This window comes from Cydia pomonella, chromosome 23 (assembly GCF_033807575.1).
Source record: "Cydia pomonella isolate Wapato2018A chromosome 23, ilCydPomo1, whole genome shotgun sequence".
NCBI lineage: Eukaryota > Metazoa > Arthropoda > Insecta > Lepidoptera > Tortricidae > Cydia > Cydia pomonella.
Genome location: NC_084725.1, coordinates 12,576,123 through 12,603,804, shown reverse-complemented (window position 1 = coordinate 12,603,804; position 27,682 = coordinate 12,576,123). Strand labels below are relative to the sequence as shown.

At 36.0% G+C, this 27,682-nt stretch overlaps 1 long non-coding RNA gene across 1 annotated transcript in view; it reads right to left on the bottom strand.

Moving 5' to 3' along the window:
* LOC133530721 (uncharacterized) overlaps nucleotides 1-27,682 on the bottom strand; it is an 88,869-nt gene that overhangs the window by 8,273 nt on the left and 52,914 nt on the right. The window contains exon 2 of the long non-coding RNA XR_009801363.1: nucleotides 26,978-27,007. This is a non-coding gene — a long non-coding RNA (uncharacterized LOC133530721). The remainder of the gene's footprint in view (nucleotides 1-26,977; nucleotides 27,008-27,682) is intronic.

Here is a 27,682-nt window from a genome sequence, read left to right as displayed (position 1 = left end):
GTAGCAAACAAGCATACGGCCTGCCTGATGGTACGCGGCGACCGTAGCCTATAGACGTCTGCAACTTTTGGTGTGTTTCATGGGCGTGGCTGACCCTTAAAACTAGTTCACTTCTAACACTTCTACTTGAGTTTATTATATAAACAAATGTAAAGCACAAAATAGGTACAGTGATATAGGCCCTCGAGAAAACCTTCTCCGGTCTCTCTACTTCGGTCGATCCTGAGAATCTTTCTAATTTGCACTAAATGATAAAATAGACATTACTCGTATATCCGTATATGTACGTCAAAACCGCAGCCGGAACTGAACCCCGTCAAATTACGCCCCCGGCGCTATTTTTAACGCTACTGGGTACCTTTTTAATATTTAATCTGGTACCCGTCGAGTATCTCCCGTAGATCCCACATAAAAGCATACCTACGAGTATTACTCGGTGGTCCAAAAATAAGTACGTAGTATGTTTTTCGTATATTATTTTTTACTTACTTACACATCTTTTACACAATTTTATTAAAGCTTAATGCCTTTATAAAGCAGAGGGAATATCTTTCCGATCTGATTTTGAACTTTACTTCAAAGTGATAGGGTTCAATTTTACATAATTCCTGACATCTTTATGCCTTATAAAAGGTTAAAACTGCAATCGTTTATCTGTATCTTATTCTGACTTATTCTGACATGTTACAATTTTTATTTTTATTTTCTTAATTAATTTTTAAATGATATTATTTGATTAATTTTTCTTCTTACTTGTTGATATTTTTAGTTTTTTATTTTCTTCTAATATTTTTAATATTTTAATGACAATTTTTTTTTTTAATTACTATTCATGTTTTATTTTTATTTTTGGGCTACCTATTTGAGCGGGCGATATATTTGAATTAGTTTTAATATTTATTTTTATGATGTTTGTTTTTGAAATATTTTTTGTATGCATGTGCCTAGATTTAAGATTTTTCAAACACAATGTAATATTGTTATTGAATAAAAAATGATGATGATGATGTAACAAACGTATTATCTTCAAAATATTTTTTTTGGCTTTGATACATACGAAAACATAACACTTAACTTTGAAACATTAGTTAAAATCATTATCATATGCATGTGCAAACAAGACGGTGAAACCCTTTTTCCACTTATTTATGAGAAATTCAAGGTTTTGAAGAATCGCGCTTTTCATCTTTGAGGGTATAAATGTCTTTGCTCCACCATGGTTTTATTTATTTACGTAATTTAGGCTTGATTGCATTGCAAGCTTTATCGATGTGTGAGACGTTGTCTGAATACCCACATTTTACAAGCCTTCTTGAGCTTACCGTGGGACTAAGTCAATTTGTGTAAGAATATCCCTATTACATGTTTAAATTTTTTTTTAATTTATTTATTTAATTTTAAAACGCGAATTTTACATTCCATCACTTGTTATTAATGCAGCAATAAGCGGCTGTTATTTTATCATTTAATACGCAATAATTTATAATTTCATTAGTGTGGGGACCCACATATTACGCTCTATCTATGTGTTAGAAATCTATGCTAACAAAATTACGCTATCACATCAAAAATGACTTATGTCACAGGATTTTCAGTGTAATAAAGTCATTTTGTTCCTGACTTTATAATGAAAAGGGAACAAAACAGTATACATTAACCAGTATAAAATGAACTTTCATTACGCATATTTATTTTGGTGCTTCGGTTCATGTTGAAACTGGTTGAAGGTTAGGTAAAGCGAGATAAAGAACTAAACGATATTTACATACGATAAATGAAACAACGAAAACATTTACGTCAGAACGATAAAGGGGTTGAACGATAAATGTTTTAATTTAAAGAATTTGTGGGCTTGAAGTCATTATATGACTATTGAAGATATTTGTTCCTGAGTCATGGATGTTTTTTATGTATTTAAGTATTTGTATATTATATATATCGTTGTCTGAGTACCCACAACACAAGCCTTCTTGAGCTTACCGTGGGACTTAGTCAATTTGTGTAAGAATGTTCCTATAATATTTATTTATTATACGTCCCAATGTTGGGCACGTTGTTTAAAAAAAAAGAAGCATAACTTATTTCAAAGAAATTATGGTTCGATTTTTTAAGATGTCTATAAACTCATAGATATAAATTAGTTTTAAAAATTTTACTATTAGACCAATAGTGGGACCGGATTTTTGCCCTATAAGTTTCGATAATTCTAAAGAGTGAAAAGTGATGTTTATCTGGTATTGGACATATTTTTAAGCATATTTGTAATATATGAAGAAAATTTAGAACGAGCGTTAGATATAAATAAGGTATTTATGTATTTTTATTGATGAATTTTGAATTAAAGTACAAAATTTAAGCATCGTCTTTTATAATATGTATGAGGCTTTATGCTATCAAATTTTTAGAAAAAAAATCAACGTGCTACTTTGTCAAACTCAAATTAGCTTATTATTTTGTCAATATTGAATTAAAGTTTGAAAAATCCACAATATCATATCTAAATTCTTAAGTTAATAGGCAAGGCAAAAAATTAGAAGAATAGGATATGTGCTTTACAATTAATATGCGTTTTTTGTCCTGTAAGATCTAATATTGAATTAAAGTCCGTAGAGATAAGTCTATAACTATAAAATAATATATGCAGCCATTTTATGGAAAGTAAGAAATATCTGTGTGTAGCTTGCATTGTAATAGTAAAATCAACTTAAAAAGGCGCGAAATTCATAACCACGCCGCGCTGGTCCGTCAACATGTCGGCTCGGCGCGCGGGAGCCTATCGTAGCCGACCTAGTGAGCGATAGATACCTCGCCCCGCCCGCGCCCCCCGCTCAGCTTCGCAAGCGCTGTTTGTCTTTTCTTTCAAATCATTCATTTGTTTGTTTATCGTGCACATAAATTAGATGCGGACATTACATGAATTTAATTATAGATTAAAAGTTATTATGTCTTCAAAATGAGTGAAAAATGTTTGATATGTGTACTGTACTGACTTAGTAACAGAGAAAAAACGAGGAATTGAGCAGCTAATAACTGCGAGCAAATAATCTTTCTTGGTGATGGGAAAGTTAAATATTTCTACGGGAAGGAGGAACTACGTTTCCATAAAAAGTGTAGATTATACATTGAGTCGAAGGCTATACGGGCGTACAAAAGACTAATGGAGGTGGCATCAGAGGGCTTACCGCGAACCACGTTCGACGTGTTGCCTCCCTGTCATACTTACGTACGAATTTACAAGTGCGACAGAGAGGTAACACGTCGAACGTGGTTCGCGATAGGCCCTCAAATGTACAGCCAAGTGACGATGATGAAAATTACATTTTCAAAACTTTTGTCTTTTGTTACCATTGTGTTAGCCGCCTGTACTTACTTTCAACATAATTATATTAGTAGTTTATGTTACTGCTACTTAATAAAAGGCATTAAAATACACGAGTGTGGGCTTAGGAAACGAACGAAGTGAGTTTCTTAAAAAGATCACACGAGTGTTTTAATGCCTAATTATCTTATACCTTTAAACGAGCAATTCTTGTATATATATATTTCCGGGATCTCGGAAACGGCTCTAACGATTTTGCTGAAATTTGGTATATGGCGGTTTTTGGGGGTAAACAATCGATCTAGATTAGTCTTATGTTTTGGAAAACGTGTGTTTTCGAGTTTTCATGCGTTTTTCTTTCGACGCAGAATATGGTCGCTAATTTCGTGTTGCCGGCCACTATCCGTCTGGTCCAGCGGGTTAAGACGCGGACTGCTAAACGAGTGTTACGGGTTCGAATTTCGCCTGGTGACTAACTTTTGTTTTTTTTTTATATGTTCAATTTTATATATAATTTTTTTAATTTTTATTGTTTTAGACAAGTTTAATTTAGTAAAAGAATGTAGTTAAGATTATCACCTATACACCACCATATTACAATAAATAGTTAGTTATAAGGTTATAACCGAGCAAAGCGCGGTCGCCCAGGTACTGTATAGTTATTGCAGGTAGTTCGCAATCACATTTTTAGCACAGGCATTATAAGAGAGGTATGGGCATTGTAAATGTCATCTGGCTCTGTGTGGTAGGGCACAGCACAGCGGATGTCATTCCAGCTCTAGAGCAGAACCCAACTGGGGAAGTACCTCCACCTTACAGAAAATCGCAGCCAAATAACACTAGACCCTACTCATAGTGTTGTGTTCCTGCCGGTGAGTAAGGTTGCCAGAGCTCAACGAGGGGTGGGAGGGTGTTAGGGTCGGCAACGCGCATGTAACTCCTCTGGAGTTGCAGGCGTACATAGGCTACGGATACTGCTTACCATTAGGCAGGCCGTATGCTTGTTTGCCACCGACATAGTATAAAAAAAAATAAAAAAAAACACAATTAAAATATTTCATACGACATGTGCTAATTATTTGTCTCAGTGTAAACAAAAATATATCATAATTATGATATCAATTTTCAAATTCAAAATGGCGGACATGTTTTATAACTTATTTTAAGAAATTATGAGTATTTTAAGACTTTAAAAAGCAAGAAATTGTTTCTTGCTTCTGTTTGTATATGTATCATGTAGTATTTGATGTTTTCATTATTTTTGAAAGTCCTCAGGGTGCCGATTACGAAAATGACATCCATTATGGAACCCAAGACGGCGGACATTCATTTTTCTTAAAAATCGGTATGGGTGTCATCTCCGAGGTTCTTCGAGGTTCCGATTACGAAAATGACGTCCATTTTGCAATCCAAGATGGCGAACATTTTTTTTTTTTTAAAAATCGATATGGGTGTCATCTCCGAGGTTCCTCGGGGATCCGATTACGAAAATGACGTTCATTTTGAAATCCAAGATGGCGGAAATTATTTTTTCTTAAGTCGATATGGGTGTCATATCCGAGGTTCCTCGGGATTCCGATTACGAAAATGACGTCTATTTTGAAATCCAAGATGGCGGACATTAATTTTTCTTAAAAATCGATATGGGTGTCATCTCCGAGGTTCCTCGGGGTTCCGATTACGAAAATGACGTTCATTTTGAAATCCAAGATGGCGGACATTAATTTTTCTTAAAAATCGATATGGGTGTCATCTCCGAGGTTCCTCGGGGATCCGATTACGAAAATGACGTTCATTTTGAAATCCAAGATGGCGGAAATTATTTTTTCTTAAAAGTCGATATGGGTGTCATATCCGAGGTTCCTCGGGATTCCGATTACGAAAATGACGTCTATTTTGAAATCCAAGATGGCGGACATTAATTTTTCTTAAAAATCGATATGGGTGTCATCTCCGAGGTTCCTCGGGGTTCCAATTACAAAAATGACGTCAATTTTGGCGGTTCTTGTTGGTGCAGATTTCAAAAATAGAGACCATTTTAGAATTAAAGGTGGTTGATATCACGGCTACACACATCGACACCCATTTCAAAAAGTAGCGTCCGCCATATTTATTTTCAAAATAGATGCCATTTTTGAAATCCACACCCCTAAAAACCCAGAAAACAACACCCATGACGACTTTTTCAAAAAAAGTGACGTCCGCCATCTTTATTTCCAAAATGGACGTCATTTGTAAAATTTGTACACATACATCATACAACATGAAAACTAAAAACATTTCCATCCTCTTTTGGGCAGTTGTGTAAGTCTGTGATAACCCTAGGTAGGTACGGAGACCTTGAGCGGTGTCGGCATTTACGCAAACATCAAAGGCGTCGGCCCACTGTTACTTTTTACACTGTGCTTTTAGTGTGTAAACGAAAACGTCACATGATATATCAAAAGAAAAGTTATTTTATCTTATACCTTTAAAGGAGCAATTCTTGTATATATATATATATATATATATATTTATATATATATATATATTTCTGTGATCTCGGAAACGGCTCTAACGATTTCGCTGAAATTTGGTATATAGGGGTTTTTGGGGGTATACAATCTATCTAGATTAGTCGTATGTTTGGGAAAACGCGTGTTTTCGAGTTTTCATGCGTTTTTCTTTCGACGCAGAATATGGTCACTAATTTCGTGTTGCCGGCCAGTGTCCGTCTGGTCTAGCGGGTTAAGACGCGGACTGCTAAACGAGTGTTACGGGTTCGAATCTCGCCCGGTGACTAACTTTTGTTTTTTTTTTTAATGTTCAAGTTTATATATAATTTTTTAATTTTTATTGTTTTACACAAGTTTAATTTAGTAAAAAAAAAGACCTATGTAATAAGAGAAATCGACAATAGATACTCTGTGACAAGTGCTGTAAGGTTAAAATCGATTGTAAATAATAATAATTGTCAGTTCACATTTTACTTTTTAAGTTTATGTAGATTATCACCACCATATTACAATAAATAGTTATAACCGAGCAAAGCTCGGTCGCCCAGGTACTATATTACTAACTGTACTAGGTTGCCTTTTTAACAAGTTGGTCCAGTCCATGGTTGCCTACATTTTATATAAAAATCGGTTAATCTAGGCGACCATTAACTAGACCAACTTTTTAATACGGCAACTTTCAAATAAGCTTTCATTTGATATATCATACGATGAAATAACAAACAAAAAAACTATCCGTACGCAATCTTACAAGGCAACCTACTTGAAATGTATCACTGTGAATTTTGTCTTACATTTATTTCTTATCAGAAATAAATAACATGAGGGTGCATATACCTTATAACGTATCTCTATATTCTCTATATAACTATCGGTTATCAATATTAGCATTAGCGGTTAACAACAACATTCCCCTTAAAACAAATAACTATCGCGAGGAAAATACCAAGTCCAAACATCTGAAAAAAATCGGGAAAGAAAAGCTGCAACTGGCTTTTAAAATGGTACAAGGAAGGGTGGTCATCTGTATGAGAATGTGTTTTTTTTTGTCTCTATTTGACCCAATGGTTGACTGGTAGAGAATGCCTTTTGGCATTAAGTCCGCCATTTGAGTTTTTTTTTTGTTTGTGCAATAAAGTTTAAATAAATAAATAATAGGTATTCATGTAACGCGATAACGAATTCTACGTGAACGAAACCGCGGGCAATACCTATTATAGTAACAACAAAATAACAATTTTCTATTGCTATTAATTTAAAACACGCTTTAGGAATTTTTTTGATGGACCGTAAACGCAGTCAAGGGCACCCCGCTCCCCACTACCGTTGTTCGCTGCCTCCTGCCACAGCGCGCGGCGCGCGCAAACTTGCCGCGCGTTTGAAACTTAAGGTATTTATATAAGCAAGGAATGCATACATATCAGTAATGAGTGTCGCCGTGATTTTATATTTCTAAATTTTTGTTTAGTAACTGAGATCATTGTTGATGATCGATTATTATTAACTCTACAAACTTTAATTCAATATTAGCTATACTGCTTAACCTGAAATCAATATCTAGACAAGCACATTGTCTACATGTCTAACTTTTTACTAGAATACTAAGTTGATCGATAATATCGTAATTTTGCAATATCAGCAACTCTAATTCTATATTTACAAAATAACTCGTGTTTTTACGTTTACCAGAAAGCAGCTGTTCCAGATTTCTAAAAACTGAAAATTGTACATAAATTGAAGTGTTATTCGATATGCTAAAGTTTTCTGTAACTTTAATTCTATATTTACTTAGTTATTAGCAAAAATTAAAATATTTAAATATAACCGAAAGCTCAACCTTAAAATTTCTAACTTTTTACCAAAGTATTATTTAACATACTCCCAATGACATATCAAAAAAGAAAAAACTTTAATATTATCGAAACCCATTTTTGTTCAACCGCTGGTCTATATATGCTTAACTCTTTCGTGTCTATCCTGTAGACATTGCAAAGTTAAGATAATCCAAAGCAAATTTTTTTTCTGCATCCTAACAGACGGGAAACATTTTTTCAGTACCTACTTGAGAGTCAAATGAATAAACGTGATATACCTATATGTAGGGTCACGTCTGAAAATATCGATATGGACAAAGAGCCAAAAATATGTATACACTACCCTAATATATGGGCCATAAAGTCGTGTATACATATTTTTGGCACTTCGATCGTGTCGATGTTTCCAGACGTGACTGTACCAGCGTTGGCAGCATGGTTCCATTTTTTTCACTTGTCACTTTCGCGCTTACATGCGTGTTAGAACGTGACAAATGATAAAGAGCCGACCATCTTAGCCCTACTGGGTCGTTAACTTTTGTATGTATTTTCCACAGAAGTGACATTTTTCTAAAATGTGTTTGATCCACACATTAGAAAACCTTTAAAAAATCTAACCAATAATATAGCACAACAAATCAGGGATTTCATACATTCCTTTCCTTCGTCAGACCTTGATAAAATTTAATTTATAGATAATCAGAATAGATTAGAAATATATTTTACTTGAGAAAAATTTTAAACTAAAAATCACTCAACAAAAAGCTACACTCCGTCACATTAAAAAAAGGAAAAAGAAATTGGCCCAATTACCTACATAATTTTTTTTTTGTCCCAAATTTGAATTTCTTTTTTATAACGCCCAGAATGAGGAGCTGTTTAAACTAACCAAATTGTATCAATCTGACAAAAAAATCGGCCCAGATATGAGTCAGATAAGCCACATGCCTTTTCGCTCGGTTATCAATACTTAAATAGCTTAGACTTCAATAACTTCTAGAAAAATTAAATACCCCATTGACTAAAGCTAAAACTAAAACACATTTAAAATTAAAATACCGATCTCAGTTCTCGAAACTCATAAACTCGTCACACTTCAATAGGCACTTAAAGAAACACTTTAAATGTTTCGTCGGGAACCGAACGCGGGACCGTGCGCCGAACAATCAGAGTTACAATAATAACTGTGTTATGGCTTGAGATATGGGCGATAAGAGAGTGTAATATTACATTGATTTAACATATAATGGCCCTATGAGGCCAATTCAATCTTACATTGTGACATCAATATGATGTCAGTCAGGTGTGCATTTCGCTTGTATTACTACTACTACTAGGTGAGAAATGACAACATGAAATAATCATTATAGCTCCTCTACACAATGGCCCAACGCAGGACCACCGAGATGGCCATGTGATGATTATGGCTCCTTGACACGATGGCCCAGCGCTAGACCAGCGAGATAGCCATGCGATGGCCCATCTTAGTGGGCCAGTATGATGGCCCATCGTGTAGACGAGCCATTAGATAGGAATTTTTTACTCGTTATTAGTTTCTTTATTAAGGGTGTGTTTGTTTTTTGTAATCACTTATTTGCTTTAAATTTTGACGATGCGTATCGCAGATGGCATATGTGTAAAGGCACTTTTTATTTTGACGAAACCTAAGGTGGATTAGCTTTCTGAAAGATGATGAAGCCTGCGCTGTGGATCTGAATGTATGCTATTTTTATATTCATGAAAACAATCGATTAAGTAACTTCAAAATCATTGCCTCTAGGAACAATTAACTTTGTATCAGAATTTATGGCTAGACTAGGCAGACATGCATTTTAACAACGTGACTCACATCCAGAAAAATTAACAATGAAAAGCTACGCTAACAATCCCACTAATTATATTCACACCTCTCACTTCGTGATACCACTTTAAAAATGCTACAGTTTTACCAATTAGAACCAATTCATGCTTGTTATTAGTCTAATACCAACTTTACTCTTTACAAAATAAGAATGATTTTTAAATAAATTAACTTCCTAGTTATTATAAAAACGCTGTCGCTTGTTACTTGCGGCGCTCGCGATTTTTTTTTTTAATACAGTTGCTCAAAAAGTGCCACTTTACGTAGCTGTTTAGCGTGCGGAAAGTGACTTTAATAAAATATACATAAAAATAGGATAATGAAATTAAATTGTTTAGCCGCTATAACTATAACTCCTCTGGAGTTGCAGGCGTACATAGGCTACGGAGACTGCTTACCATCAGGCGGGCCGTATGCTTGTTTGTCACCGACGTAGTATAAAAAAAAGCCGCGAAAAATACCTGTCGTTATTTATCTAATTGTGATATATGGACATATACATATATGTAATATAAGTAACCTAGATCACGCTCACTTAGGTATATGGTAGATGTAGTATTGCAATCTTTAATTAAACCTACGAATCGCATCAAGTATTTGTACTGCTGATACCTAGACTTCCTGTTCCTGGATTGTATACTAATAATTACCTTACTTACACTCACGGACTTTAATAGTTGAGCCATATAGGGTTCGAGCAAATTTGGTTCTCAATACTAACGGAACAAAATGTCCAATGTAAAGTAAACCCGACCGCGCTGGCCTGGTGGGTACTTGGGTAGTGACCCTGCCTATGAAGCCGACGGTCCTGGGTTCGAATCCCGGTAAGGGCATTTATTTGTGTGACGAGCGCAGATATTTGTTCCTGAGTCATGGATGTTTTCTATGTATTTAAGTATTTGTATATTATATATATCGTTGTCTGAGTACTCACAACACAAGCCTTCTTGGCTAACCGTGGGACTCAGTCAATTTGTGTAAGAATGTCCCTATAATATTTATTTATTTAAATGGCTCAACAATTAAAGTCCGTGACGGTACCCCTCATTCCACACAGCCATTCTACAAACTCCTGCGTGAATAAAAATGAAATACTGATTTTCCGTCTCGACTTACAAGTTTTAAAACAAAGAAGTTATTATACCGGATGTTTCCTGTAACACGAGCAAATAATTAAACAATATACATATTGTACGCCTAAAACAATATAACTTATGATTAATTAATTTTAAAAATCATTAAATCTTTAGGTATTTTTTATACAAATTTGTTTTCAATGTACGCTGGCATCAGTGTGTTTAACGTTGCTTGTCACGCTTCAAACGTAACAAAATTCGCAATACATTGCGTCTTAGAATTAACTTCAATGTGTAATAAAAATTAAAACATATTTTTTTTAAAGTTGGTGAGTTTGAGGATTACAGCCTACATTTGCTCCTGTTACAGGAAAAACCCGGTATATGCAGTTACTGTATTCCGCTTTCCGATCATGGCTTGGACCACACATGTGATGATTAGTTCGATTATATCGATGACTCACGTGCTTACGCTACGTATTCTAAAAGCGTAACGAACGCTGTAAGCGACCAGCGTAACGCGACCTTAGTCATACGTTGATGACTACCTGAAACCGCCCTTACATACAAACGTAGTCCCCAGTTTCATTGGTCGATATAAAGACTGTGGGGACTCCCGCAGGCGGTATAACGACTAGTGAAACTCATAAGTCGGTAGAGATTCCGGTTACCGAAAAGCTGGCGGCTTCCTCGCACAACGTATCAGTATTGCGATACAACGAGGCCTCAAGGGCCTATTTTAGATTTAAGCTATATATGTATATATGTGTGTTTGTAGTTTCATTTGACTTGCTTTTGTCAATGAGCGAATGGAATAACAGGGCATGTTATTCCATTCGCCCTGTACGTTTCCATTGTGTTACGATGTGCGCGTGAGCACAATATATAAACATTGCCTATATGTTGTATTATGGTTTGTACATTTTATTGCACGTCATATTACGAGATTTATTGTTGGATTGGAATGTCTTAACGGTTTCTTTGAACATATATGATAATATTCTGACATAGAAAGACCACTTAAGAGGGAAGAATAGCTTTGCGATCCTGCCGAAAGAACGGTATTTTTTCTTTGAACTTCCATTTCGGGAGAAAACGTTTTCTACTAACTAAATTATTTTCTAAAAACTAAACTGGTAAAGTGATTTGTTAACACTTTGATTTTGATGTCGATCGCTTCAGTATAATATATTCTAGGTTTATAGGTTTCGCTTTAAAAAAATTGTATTGCAAATTTTGAACTTTGAATTTTGAATAGAAGGAAAACCTATAAACCTAGTTATTCAGTGTCAATAACATAGAAAGATCTTGGAGGATGGAAAATATTTAGAAGTGGTAAAACTTTTTCTCTGTTTTTATGGGCTATCACGTGGTATATTACGACTTTCTTAGATTATTATAAAATTTAGGAGCGAAAAACTAATTCCGTAGTAATCTTTGAATGCTCCTAATTTCACCTTCACAGGCAATTGTGCTCCAAAAGTTTTTGAAGTGAAACTTCTTATGCGACTTCCAACAAGGTTGCGTTAAACGTTTAACGCTATAATCGGTAACATAAAGTAGTAATAATTTGTGATGAGTAAATTCGTCGATTAGCTCAGCCGGTTCCATGGTGTAATGGTTAGCACTGAATCCAGCGATCAGAGTTCAAATCTCGGTGGAACCTGATTTTTTGTATTTTTTCTTTTTATATTTTCTATTATTTACGAATTTTAGAATATATATATTTAAATATAATGTATTAAATCTATTTTATAAATCTTAATTTAAAATATTTTTTGAAGTGAAACTTCTTATGTGACTTCCAAAAAGGTTAATATAAGCCATACCTCTTTATATAAACCATATGTATTTTAGAGCATTATTTTCATCTCCACATTACGAAGTTTCACTTCTTCCGCGCGGAGGGACTCCACGCACAATTTTCTATATATGAAAACTATATCACGACCTCATTTAAGTGTTATAACATAATATGAGGTAGTCTACTTTACAATAACATATATTATAACAACAACAGTATAATAATTTTAAAAGTTCAATTTTTCGAATTATGGGGCAAATTTTGGAGCAAAGAATACACATTTTACGGTACGTAATGACTGTTTCCATGTTATTTATACATAATTTACCCAGCGGCTTGTTTTTCAAAATATTTAATTATTTTTACCCAAAATAACTCCGCCCGCACCCAATTTCATGCTAATCATACTCTCCTATTATATTTTTAATTTTGTCTCGTCACTCTCTATTTTAGGGTTTTCAAACATGGCAGAAGAACGCTAAAAACCCACACTATAACATTAACACATATATTAAGTATATTTACTTTTAATTAGTACCTATCTGCGATTCTCTACACTCTGCTCGCCATTCGAAAATTGATCATATAGCATCGACATAAGTGTACGAGTCATTATTTTCATACTTTTAAAACGTTATACGTATGTTTACCTACTCATTCTAATATGAGTCTTATGTCGTTTGCCGATGAGTTTAATTTCAATCGAACGCATCAAATAATTTAAGACCTTTTATTTTGATTCCTCGTTTGGAATAGATTGTTATCCAAGCTAATTTTAATCTTACGACGTATGTTATAGGGTTGAAAATAAACATAATGACACATGGTACTTGATTCCCACTTGTCTAATATTTATATGGCCTTGCATCAGCAGTTCTGTGACGTGATTGGCTGAAATAGGAGCGAAGGTACGTCATTGGTCTTTTCATGGATTTCCGCGATGTTTAATATGCTACCATTGGCTGCAGACGTCATAATGGTTTCATTTGGTTATGCAATTCGTTTTAACGATGTGTAGTTTCAATGCTGTTTTTTAAAGCTAGTGCCAAAACAAATAGTTTTTTGATAATACTTTTGATTTGAAGGTACCTTCATAAAATTACTTTATGAGGATACATTATTGGTCATTTCTCCATACAAACGTTCTCGGCATTTTCCTCTCTGGAATTTAGCCCTAGTTTTTTTTTATATGAGTTCAATATTACCAGTATTGTGTCTGTATGTTTTGCTTTTTTCATATTCCTGTTATTATAAGAACTAGGTTACTTTAAACAGCGCTAAAAACGGCCAAATAAATGCGCCGTAAACAGACGCCTAGCATACAAAATAGGCAACAATAAACGCAAAAATCAAAACGGCCAGACACAGATAATTTTTTTCTCATTCCGTTCCCAAAATTTCGTTACGATTGGTAAAGTTTTGGAGGCGGAAAATGTCGAGAACGAAACCTCCATTTCTGAATTTTTTACGGAGGATTTTTCGCCAAGTTGCTGTTGTCCTTATCGCACTAATTTGAGGAGCCGTCCCCGTCAGCGCGACGGAGATGTTTACCTGAGAAGTGGCTTAGCTGATATATCCTCATAATTAATTAGCCACATAAGCTTAAGACGCCGGTTCCAATCCGACTTCTGCCACTGTTCTTCTGTCACGGTAAGGGTTCCGTACAATATTTATATTTATATAAATAAATAATAAATAAATAAATATTTATAGGACATTATTACACAAATTGACTAAGTCCCACAGTAAGCTCAATAAGGCTTGTGTTGAGGGTACTTAGACAACGATATATATAATATATAAATAATTAAATACATAGAAAACACCCATGACTCAGGAACAAATATCCATCCATGCTCATCACACGAACAAATGCCCTTACCAGGATTTGAACCCGGGACCATCAGCTTCGTAGGCAGGGTCACTACCCACTAGGCCAAACCGGTCGTCACATACATATTATATATAGCCAAATATGTTCAACTATATTTTATATACAAAAAACGTCGTTATATTATGTTTTCAAATTAGTTAGCATGTTTATAAGGTCTTTAACATTGATAGTCTATTAAATTAATGATTACATTTACGTTTAATGGTTTTCGATATACTGAACATGTTCTATTAATGTTTATACGTATAGGTACAAAGATGTGTACGAGAGCTGTGCGTGCAGATGATAATCGTTAAATATGAGTGATACAATTATTAGGCAATCATTTATTTACATTTATTTTATATTATGAATCATTATGAATTGTATTTTTATGGGATTTCCTGTGCGAAGAGCGTATGTCCGTCTGGGTCCCAGATACCGCTGGAGTGACGAAACCCTAAAAGACCTGTCCGCCCTCGGAATACGCAGCTGGCGCGAAGTGGCGCAGGATAGGGCAGAGTGGCGCTCTCTTGTGTCAGAGGCCAAGATCCTCTTTGGGTCACTGAGCCAGTGAACTAAGTATTTTTTATGGGATTATTTGACCACAATTTAAATTCTTTCTTTGTGTAACGAAATAAAGCTAGTGCCTACGCTAATTCTTGGGATTAGTTGCTAAACGGACCCCAGGCCCATGAGCCGTGGCGATAAGCCGAGACAAACTCTAGAAGTGTAACGCAAAATATACAAACTTACATTTTATGACCATGGCAAATAAAATTGAACCATAATAATATACTTTTTTATATTTGTTATCATTACTTATCATAAATATTTTTCATTATGCTTGTTAATTTGTTTTCTTTTATCTTATTCAAAACTACGACAAGACAATTTTTGAGATGATTAATTATTTTTTCGTGTTCAGTTTATAGACCGCGAGCCAGGAACAGATTTCCATGACCAATCGCCTCACGGGCAAAAACTCGTATAGTGGTTAACGGCTAGGTATGATGAGCCCTCGTGGACGTCAGCTGCCGCTCCGTTGGTGGGTTGAGGAATGACAGCCACCGAAACACGTAAAACAAAAAAAAAATGTCATCGCCCCCCGTTTGATACTTTGCCAAATGATAGTTACGATGCTATCATTAATTTAAAAAATCGTCATATCCTGTTATATCGCGGTGATAAGAACATCAGCTGGTCGCATGAACCTTTTAAAAATAAGTGCTATACCTTTCTATAGCAATAACAAATCATGAAACTTTGCATGTAGCATTTCATCAGGCGTAAACGCCTGAAAAGCCATCAACGGATTACGCAATTTATACATTACGCATACTTTGCCGCACATAAAGTGGTAAGGCGCATATTTATTACATGTTCATTTTACAGCTGACGATCATTCCACCGCGATAGAACCGGCTGACAGTTTTTAATTTAAAACAGCATTTAAAGTATCATCTGACAAAGTATCAGCCGGGAGGCGATGACTGACGAAATATGCTCAAATTTTTTATGGGACGAAAACCCTTCGCGCCTACATTTTTTAAAGCCGCTTTTGTCTACTGACGGAAATGGCTTCACAGACTGTACCTACATTATTAAATAACTTCGGATAGATTGAATTCGGTAATAGCTACAAATAACAATGTTAAAACTTAAACATAATATAAAAGCCATAATTAAGAAACGACGTAATTTTCAATAAAAGCCCAGTTGTTGAAAAGCAGTATAAGTCTTCTTAAAGTGTAAGGCGAATACAATCTTTTAAATAAGTAAATTTGTTTCAAAATTCTAATCTGAACGAACATTACATTACTTAACTTTTGTAGGGTAGTTTATGTAACAACTTCTCAACTTAATTTAGAAACAAAAGCAATACAACTTTGGAGGCCTGTTCGTATATAAAGGTGAAAACCTTTTTTTTAAACCGAAAGCTGCAATGAAGAAATAAGTGTTATGATTTTTTTTGTGTTAAAAAGTATTTATGTGACATGAAAATATTTTTTGCATTTTCGGTGATTCCTTTGTGTAACAAAAAAAATTGTGGACATTTATGTCTGTCAAGCCAAGTGGAACACGACAGTCTCCAAATAATAATAAGAATGTCCGCGAAGCAATTTCCATCAGTAGAAATTTAAAAAATGTAGGCGCGAAGGGTTATCCTTCCATAGAAAATTTGAATTTCGCGCCTTTTTTCTACTGACAAAGTTTTTTGCAAGCAATAGTTAGGTATATGTACACACCCAATACGGGTTTAAATTGTAAAAAAATCCTTTTAAATAATATTACGTACGAAATGCAACATTCTTTTTTCAAAATTCCTTGTTTCCTTTTTAATCCTCGCTGAGCCTAAGGCTGTAATCACAAAGCCATAAAGTCGGTTCGGTTTGGAAATCCATGTCCCGTTATTCTGACGCAACGCCAGACAACAAAGCGATTTGCATATGTTTCCGAACGCAACTGGGCCGCGTGTTCCTATCGCCTACAGAAACAAAAGTTCCGAAAAACTAAAGTAACTTGTGAACTCGAGATCGCTCATAACTAGTAGAGCGCGCTTATACTGGTTTTAGGACGCTAGCGATTTGGTAAGCATTTGGAATATCAACCCCTGCGCGTCTTCGCACGTGTTCCTTTTTCAAATTTAAAATGCGTCTTCCCGCTAAACGAAAATAAACCTTAAGGATTTAAGTTACGGTGCATAACAGTTTATTAATAGGCGTACCTACGTTTGTGAATTGCAAATTTATGTTTTCAAATCGGAAATAGAAAGCGAACGCTACTTTAAAGCTTAAGCGTATAGAATAAGGGTGTTAAGGTATTTTCGTAGGGGAATGAATAAGTTTGTAAAACGTTTCAAAGAATGGGTTGTTTGTAGTGAATGGAGCCTTTAAATGTACAAATGAGCGTTATCTTTTGAAAATGGCGTCTTTGAATGAAGTTTGTATGTTTGTATGGTGATTAATGTAGTATATTAATAGGTCAGATTAATGAGTGGGTGGTCCAGAACTGTCATATTTCATTTAATATGGCGCAGGTCAACGAGTTGATAAGTTTAAATGAAATAGTCTAATGTCCGCGTTCGTCATTTGCCAAAGTATATGATGGTAAAGAATACGTTGACAACGAGGGGGGTAAGTGAAATTTTGGATATTCGGAGCCGGAGGCTGGAGGGAATTAAAGACCCGAGTTTTCAATATTCTTACCCCCAGAGTTACACACAATGTTTCTCATCACACTTGCGAAGAAAAAACTAAATTTTAAGCGAAATAATTCTTAAATACGATGACATATCAAACATTCGTCCGCCATTTTGTAATTTCTTGGCAGGCACAGACCTATTCGGAATTCGGCCACGATTGAAAATTATGTAAAAATATATATACGGCTGTTAAATTAATCAATTTAAATAATTTTAAACATATACAAAAATATTAAATTATAAAAGTCAGTATTTTAAAAGTAAAATTCATTTATGCTACTTGGTTTGTATGAATTAGTGATATAATTAAAAAAAAAAACAGTTGGAACTCCCTAGGAGTGCTCACAAAATTTCACTAGAATAGAATCGGTTGGGAAATGTGACCTGCGGAAGAAAACATCTGAATATATTGGGACCGTGCGAAGTGCATGGTGGGGGTAAGTAAAGCGATCCCAGTGCATAAGGTGGTCAAAATTAGAACTAACTGCGGATAGCGTCTTTAACTTTCGTACACGTTATAATGGCTCGAAATGAAACTTTAATTTACGATTACTCCTGAAATATTCATTTAAATTGTATGATATGTAAGGAACCATTGTAATCTGTATGAAATGCTTAATATAACTAACGTATTTAATTTTATAATTATTAATACTATATCCGTGTAAATAGCTTTGCAAATGCCTCATACCTACTATGTGATCTTTTTCTAGAAATTAAGAATGGGTATAGTAAGTTATCCTTAAAAGATAGACATTTCAACCAATTTTTGTATTACCTTAGTTTGTATATAGTACCTTAACAAGTTATATACCTAAACCTTCCTCAAGAATCACTCTATTGTTAGATGAAAGTCGTCTAAAAAAACTGTAAGATGTAGTGCATTGACGTTTTCCCCTAGACTTGCGGACGCTAAGTTGGTTACGTGACAGTAGTCGTGCACATAGCGATGCCTAAGCTTAAATGGAGACCTCTGCTAGACTGCTACTACGCTCTAAGTTTTCACGAAAGCGGCTGCCATCTGACCTTCCAACCCAGAGGGTAAACTAGGCCTTATTGGGACTAGTCCGGTTTCCTCACGATGTTTTCCTTCAACTAGAACACTTTCGACCCATTTAAAAAAGGTTTTCGCATAAAATTTGCTAACCCTCGGTCAATGTCAGTAGCTCTGAGCTGTATACCTCGCGTTAAGCTTGGAAAAAGTGAAAAATACATTTCATCACACTTGCTCAAGATCTTATTTCATGCAGATGTGCTGAAGGACAAAGGTCTATTTTGTTCCCGCGGGAGTTATGGATTGTGAAAAAAAAGCTAGAACTCCATAGGGAGTTCCACCCCTCGTATCCAAAATTTCACTTACCCCCTTCGTTGCAAAATGTACTATAGTTCGTACAGTCGTCATCACAGTGAACTCACAATATTCTTAAGCGCCATAATAGATGCTATTGGTGCTTTTGTCCTTTATGCCAATTTCTGCAGTAAAAAAAACACAATAACTCTTGGAGGATTTAACAACTGGAGTCGCCTTTAAGAGCTTACCCCTCTGTCGATGTCCTTCTGTTCTGCAGGAAAACAAGAAGATTTGAGGAGATTGGTATGGGAATGCCGCCGGGACAGTAACCTGCAGCTCCAACTTCAGGGAATTGGGCTGAATGAACGCAACACGCGATCGACAGCCCGCCTGCTTCCGGCCGGGCGTCCCTACACTACATCTACATCTCTACCCCTCTGTCGAAAACCTCGGCCAATGGTCATATTGTATCGACTGACGTTTATCTGACATGGCTATTTGTACGTTACGTGCAAATAGCCATACATTTGACGAGCCCCTCCCCCGCAAAAATCGGCAAACTGTTTTTACAGAAAACAATGCGTCTCCAGTTGTTAAACCCTTCGAGCAAAAACTGGGTCGAAGAAAACCATATGTTGAATCACGGAATCTAGTCACAAAATTTCGCGAGTTAATTCTAAAAACCAAAAACACAATTAGGTTGCCTTGTTTTATCACAGAGTTCCTATGTCCACCTCTTGTCTCCATCATCAGATCAGCTCGATGGTACCATAATATTGCATTGTCACCCGACTTACATATGTATGCAAATTTTCAGCTTAATCGGAAACTGGGAAGTGGATCAAATTTAACTTGCAAGATTTGATTACAGACAGACAACGGGACAGGTGAAACTAAATAAAAGCTTGTAAAAAACGCAGAATTTTAAAAATGGAACGCACTCGAACCGTTTCATCTCACTGTCAACGAGCAAGTCACAAAACTAAGGCAATATGTCAGTCTGCCATAGACGCGACAGAATTATCCAATCACCGGCCGAATTTTATAAATGTCAACATTTGTTCCAAGTCTCAAACAAAGAAAGAATAAATCACATCAACACCAACGTAACCTGAGCTCCCGCGTCTCGCCTATCGAACAAAGAATAGTAAAAACCTCGTCCGTACAAAGAACTCTCACGGCTCATCTTCAACTGGTCTTACATAACCTACATCTGCCTGCTACAAATTTCTTTTTTCTACAAAAAATTACAATACCATTTGAATGTAACTCTTAGTGCTTACGTAATAAAAGCTTTGAAGGAGTTATTCAGCTGTAAAGTTAAGGTTGCTCTATTTCGTATGGTTGCAACATGAGCGGTAAAGAATCCATTTTGGGTATGGTTGTTTAATTAGACAAATGTTTTCTTTGATTTAATGTTCTTTGTTTTAAGTTTGGGCATTACGTTACATAAACGGCTTTGTGTCTAAAATTAAATTATTACAGAAACAGTAGCAAAGAGTTCATAAGTAAAGTAAAACAAATTATGTAATGAACTAGAGATGGACCAAATATTCCGTGTTCGGTGTGAAAATAGTAATCGATAAGTTCCCTCAAACATGATAATTGCCGATTTTTAGAAGCTATCTATTTTTAAGCTTTTGTGCAAAAATTATTACAAAATTTTAAATTGCATTTTAGACCTATGTTCGTGATTTTATCCATCGAACGAAAGTCAAAAACTCAGGATTCGAGTCGATTAAGTCACTCGACTCTTTTATCTTCGTTAACCTTCTCATCATCATCTTCCTTTTTTTATATACTACGCCGCAAACAAGCATACGGCCCAATTGATGGTAAGCAGCCTCCGTAGCCTATGTACGCCTGCAACTCCAGATGAGTTACATGCTCGTTGCCGACCCTAAACCCGCACCCCCCTCGTTGAGCTCTGGCAACCTTACTCACCGGCAGGAACACAACACTATGAGTAGGGTCTAGTGTTGCTTCCTCGCTTTATCCTGGCATTTTGCCACGGCTCATGGGAGCCTGGGGTCCGCTTGGCAACTAATCCCAAGATTTGGCGTAGGCTCTAGTTTTTACAAAAGCGACTGCCATCTGACCTTCCAAGGGTAAACTAGGCCTTATTGGGATTAGTCCGGTTTCCTCACGATGTTTTCCTTCACCGAAAAAACTTTCGTCCCATTTAAGAAAAGGCTTTCGCATAAAAAAATTGCGATATTTCTTCTGAGTCATGAAATAGTTAGTGCTGAAACTAGATTAACTATATTCAAGCCTAAGAATAGTCTGTTAAGTTCAAAAAGCTTTCAAACGTCTGTAAGGATTGTAATAGAATTTTCACGAGACGGGTGCTACTTAATTTTTAATCTAATTTTCTTCTTTATGCAACAATGCAGCTTTTACAGGGAAAATGCATCAGTCCTCGACACTTTAAGAAATTTCTTGTGCAACTATTCGCCTATACGCCGTCTATAGATGCTTTTCCAAATATGTAATGATCGCCCCCAGTGTTTTCGAAGTCGATTATAAAGTTTACACGAAGCAAATTTTAAATGATCGCTAGGATAGACAAAAAAAGCGGCCAAGTGCGAGTCGGACTCGCCCATGTAGGGTTCCGTACAATTTATGACGTATTAAAAAAAAAACTACTGACTAGATCTCGTTCAAACCAATTTTTGGTGGAAGTTTGCATGGTAATGTATAATTTGATGAAAAAAGATTTTTTTTTATATTTTATGACGTATTAAAAAAACCTACTTACTAGATCTCGTTCAAACCAATTTTCGGTGGAAGTTTGCATGGTAATGTACATCATATATTTTTTTAAGGTTTATCATTATCTTATTTTAGAAGTTACAGGGGGGGGGGGGGGGGGGGGTACATTTTACCACTTTGGAAGTGTCTCTCGCGCAAACTATTCAGTTTGAATAGTATAGCCCTTATAGTTTCGGAAAAAAGTGGCTGTGACATAAACGGACAGACAGACGGACATGACGAATCTATAAGGGTTCTGTTTTTTGCCATTTGGCTACAGAACCCTAAAAATATGTAAAGTGAAGTTTCCTTAATTTCACTCAAATCCTTTCAAAACTAGTAGCTATGGGAGCTGGGTTAAGTTTTGTCAAAAAAGCTATCCCTATATTATAATTTCTTATTTGTGCAAATTTTTCAAGTGCGTATAGATCTACGAAGGAAGCGTTAGCGAAGGTCTGCAAACTGCTTTCGTCTGTCCGTTTGTTCTCCTCTATAGGTCGCAATTCTGAACCTATTCTCGTTAAATTGTGAACAAGTTCAATAATTAAATATAATTTTTCTGTCGTTTCGTTTTTGTAAAATGTAATGGTGGAAATTGCCTCAAGACCATTGTGAGTCCGCTATAATAATAACTCAACGAAGTATTTTTTCGTTTATCGTTAGATCTACAGCTCACAAGCAGTATACGTTTTAATATCCTATACGTTCACACGAGCATTCTGTTTGCGGGATACGAGTACTGCAAGCCTACGCCTACAACGGGATCTTGCAGAAAACCGTACCCGCAAAAAACGGGATTCTGAGTGGGAAGGAGCCCTAAAGGGTTGGAAACGTCGGGATTTTTATAAATTATTCAGTATTACATCCGTTTAGGTACATAGTTTTATTTCAGAAAAGCTCCATGAAAACGAACTATGAACAATTTTTAAGTACAAAGTAAACAACTTACTAATTTACTAGTAAGTTGTTTTACGCGATAAACGCAGCGTTGAACGCATGCGTCAACGGAATGTAGGAAAAATGACAATGCACTTATCATTTTTCCTATTGTCCTGTCACACAGCAGACCTATTTTATATCAGAATGAGTATCTGATATAAAATAGGTCTGCTGTGCGGCAAATGCATCGCATTTAATGACTCCTCTACCCGATGGGCCATCATACTGGCCCACTAAGATGGGGCAGCGTGTAGAGAGGGTAGTGGTGTCGGATAGCTTATGGCACGGCGGAATGGCGATGGGATGGCTACGGTGTCGGTTTTTCGTCCACAGATCAAAGGTAGTGGGCCAGCGATGGTGCGTATGCATCTACACGTGACCCATTCTATAGTGCGTGCTCTCAAGCATCGCATGATCATCTGGTCCAGCGATGGGCCATCGTGTAGAAGAGCCATAACCATCGCACAGCCATCTCGCTGGTCCAGCGTTGGGCCATCGTATAGAGAAGCCATAATGCTGCGTTTATAGCATGAAACAATCGCGGGCTTCAAAGTTTTCCCTTGGTGTAAGATTGGTCTATTATATTTTGTAGTTTCCAGTTTAGACTGCCGCTCGCAACAAAGACGGTAATCCGGTAAGCCGCAGGAATTCGCTAGATACCGCACTGTTTGCGCTGACATCATAGTTAGATCATGCGCGGGATTCGACCTCACTGTTTAACCTCATTTTACAGTATTCATATCAAAAATATTCAATATTTTCTTAAAAAAAAATACTGAATATTTATGATACAGAATGGCCCAAATATACGTTAACATTATTTTTAGGCATCCGTACCCAACGGGACCCTATTAGTAAGACTCCGCTGTCTGCCTGTCTGGCTGTCCGTCTGTCACCAGGCTGTATCTCATGAACCGTGATAGACAGTTGAAATTTTCACAGATGATGTATTTTGTTGCCGCTATAACAACAATTAGTAAAACACAGAATAAAATAAATATTTAAGGGGGCTACCATACAACAAACGTGTTTTTTTGCCGTTTTTATAGATGGTACGGATGTTCGTGCGCGAGTTCGTCTCGCACTTGGACAGTTTTTACTGTGTACAGGCTGATTTTGTTATGTCTGACCATACTTTGAGGGTTGGATATGTGGGTCATACTAAACAACTTTTATTATGGGGCCATCCCCGAAATCGATAAAAAAATGCTCCATACAAAACATTGACATGTGATTCACTGAGACGTATGACAGCCGATTTTTTTCGCGATTTCAGAGTTTGTCCTACAACAAAAGTTGTTAATTATGACCCACATATTCACCTCAGAATATGGTCAGCAGTGTTGGCCGAACGTTAATTAGAATTGACAAATAACCATTACAAATTGAACCGTAAACCGTAACGGACGGTTACAGTTTACGGTTCAATTTGTAACGGTTATTGGTCAATTCTAAAGGCTAGTTGCACCATACTGTCTGTCACCGTGAAAGCGTTCGCAAAATTTTATTGTATGGAAAGTTTCATAGTAAACTGCCGCGGCAAGCCCGGTGTGGTGTAGTATAGGTATAATTATAAATATAGTATGTAGTTAGAATAGTTAGTAGTTAAAATCATTAACAATACGAGTACCATATGTGTCTGACCATCAGTGTTGGCCGAGCGTTAATTAGTGCCAGTTGCACCATCCGCACTTGACAGACTGATCAACGTCACCGAACCGGTATGGTGTAGTATAGGTATAGTTATATATGTAGTATGTAGCTATGAGAAAGGAGACAGTTTATGCGAGCAGTAGTAAACGGACCATTCTAAAATGCGCCTGTGTTTCTCTTGACTACCCCTCTACCATCTCATCTCATGGCGACCGTGACAGGCTAGCGTGGCAGGTGTCTCCTTTCTCACAGCTACATACTACATATATAACTATACCTATACTACACCATACCGGTTCGGTGACGTTGATCAGTCTGTCAAGTGCGGATGGTGCAACTGGCACTAATTAACGCTCGGCCAACACTGATGGTCAGACACATATGGTACTCGTATTGTTAATGATTTTAACTAATGTCTCTGTTTGTGTATCAAAAGCAAAGGAGAATATTTTGAAGATAATGCGTTTTGTTTCAGTTAAACTAACGTAGTTTTAATTTTTAATAAAATTTTGTATATACATATATTCATGTCTTTATTGCTATCATGTTCATAAAGTACCTACAGGTGTTACAAGGGCACTGCAACGTTCTTAAAGTCTACATTTTTACATTTCTAATACTAATCGTATTAATTAATTACATAAATTGAATCAAGAATAATATAACATGTCAATAAAATAGAATATAATTGAATTATCAGTGAAAAGTAAATTACGTAACAATAACATTCAGAAAATAGCCTCATTTAAAAAATCGTTACCCGTATTTAGATATTAATAATTATTTTAATTGGTTTACAAATTTTTTCTCTCCATTTTCGTTTTTGATTTTGTTGATTTTATTATTTATTTAACCTTTATTGCACAATGCAAAAAAGTACAAATGGTGGACTTAATGCCCTAAGGCATTCTCTACCAGTCAACTATTGGGCCAAACAATTTATAATAACGTACAATTGGCGCGGAAAAGAAAATCAGCACAGAGAAAAAAGTCACCATTCGAGTGATTCAAAATAAGTGGCAATAACAACATTTGTTATAATTACATACGTCGGGGTTTTCGGTGCGGGAATGTTTTACACTAGCCAAAAAACAGGTTAAAACTATAAAAACCAATACTATTTTAATATTTCTAAGCGCATTTGAAGCTTACCTTCTATTTTTAATTCATAGTTTGGTAATTATTTTACAATAGACAAAGTTATAAATACAAGAAAACATTCGCGCACCGAAAACCCCGACGTATGGTTATAAAACACCTTATATCAATGTGTATCATACAGTTTAGATCTCTCTAAAAGGTCATAGAACTCGGAGGTAGGTAACCGAAATTGGTCAATTTGTTAGTATGACACAGTTCCGCGCCCCTCGAGGGGCACAATCCAAATTGATTCGCTTTTAAATTGCCCCCATTTCTCTTATGCTCACATCAATGTACCTGTAGCCATGCCACGAGTTGTAGCCAGTGAAACCCCAACTCGTGGTAGCCATGCTGGGTCTATAACTTATAACTTTTTAAACGTTATGTCATGATTTTTTAGTAATTGTACCAAATAGTGAAAGCAAATATGAATTTTAATTGGCAACATTCTTAAAATACTTGAGTTTAATATCAGGTTGATGGGTAATGATTAATTGCTTACCTGGCAATTCTTGAGAAAGTGGCAGGGGTAAGCGGAAGCTAAAGTGCGGTACAATCATGTCTGAAAATATCGACACGGAAAAACTGCCAATAATATATATACACGACCTTTATGCCCACATATTAAGGTAGTGTATACATATTTTTAGCGCTTTGTCCGTATAAATATTTTCAGACGTGACTGTACAGATTCGTTCACTTGTATTGGTGAAGTCAAAGAAACGACACATCTTGATGGTAACGGGTTGAGCAAAGTTAAAGAGGCTCCACCATTTTATACTTAGAGCAATTAGATATATTTATAATAATCGGAATTGAAAATCTTGAAAATTAACCATTAAAAATTGAACCGCACACCGTAACGGACGGTTATAGTTTACGGTTCAATTTGTAATGGTTAGTTTTCAATATTTTCAATTCTGATTAACGTTCGGCCAACACTGACTGTGGGAGTCGCAGGCGTTGCGTCAAGCCGTAAAGGTGACGTTCAAGTGTCAGCTGCATGACTGTTACGGCGTGATTGTTGCCGCCGCTGTGTCAATTTCCTTAATTACGTAAGAGGAAAGAGGACGGCCGATTCTCCATACAAAGTATACAAACGTAGTCCCCATTTTCCTCTCTGGATATTGACATTTTAGAAAATATTGTTACATAATTTGATGTTTATTAACCACAGCTATGCCTCGACTTTTGACTTTTTTCGATTTTTTTTATTATTATAAAACGGAGGAGCAAAAAATAGATTTCTTACAAAATTTTAAATGCTTTTAACACCTATAATAATTAAAAATTCAAAATATATCAAGCGTAGGGGCAGAGTTGTGGTTGCCATACAATAAAATGTGTCAAAATATTTTCAACAATGTTAATGTCCAGAGAGGAAAATGGGGATTACGATTGTATTTAAAGGTGATTTCGCGCGGGTCCTCCACTTTCGTCTTAAAAGAGTGACTTAATGAACGTCACAATCGCGGCTGTTGTTCGGCAGCAGTTGACACTCGAAGGTCACCTTTAGACATGAGCATCACAATACAATACAATACAATACTCTTTATTGAACACCTCTCATAGTTGACAATAAATGTACAGAAACAAACAAAGACAATTTGATAGAGATAACAACAGGCGGTCTTATCGCTTAAGAGCGATCTCTTCCAGACAACCTTTGGGTATCGGAGACAATAAAAAGCATAGCATTACTTAAAATTAATATTTAAGTGAGAAAACTCATTGATTTTAAGGATTTGAAACTTACTGAAACTTTCCGTTACACATCTCGGACATTCTGAAACAAAAAAGTATAACTTTAATACAAAATGTACCAGCTGAACTTATTCCAAAAGAAACAAGCAGCAAAACCCAGCGTGGGGACTATAGCCCAAACGTATTTTTTCTTAATGCATGTTAATTATAAAATGTAATGTTTTGAAAAGATGTGTCCCGCGGAGTTTCTTGCCGGTCCATATTGGGATACCCTCCTCCAATAGAGGGGGGATTTAAATCTTCTCGGGTCAGAGATGTAGGGTTACAGCCGGTGTAGCTTTATTTGACATTCATAAGCGCATTGTAATATGCCTACTTAAAAGTAAACTATCTTTATCTTATCTTATCTTAAACTTATTAGGCTGATAAAAAAACTATAGGTGGTTTAGAAACGAACATGCCATTACTTGAAAATCATTCAGATTTGCACTTGAGGATAAATGTTGAGGAATCGTGCATAAACGTGAAAATATGCATGTTCTTTTTCTTCCTCGCGTTGTACCAGCATTTTGCCACGGCTCATGGGAGCCTGGGGTCCGCTTTACAATTAATCCCAAGATTTGGCGTAGGCACTAGTTTTTACGAAAGCGACTGCCATCTGACCTTCCAACCCAGAGGGTAAACTAGGTCTTGTTGGGATTAGTCCGGTTTCCTCAAGATGTTTTCCTTTACCGAATAGCGACGGGTAAATATCAAA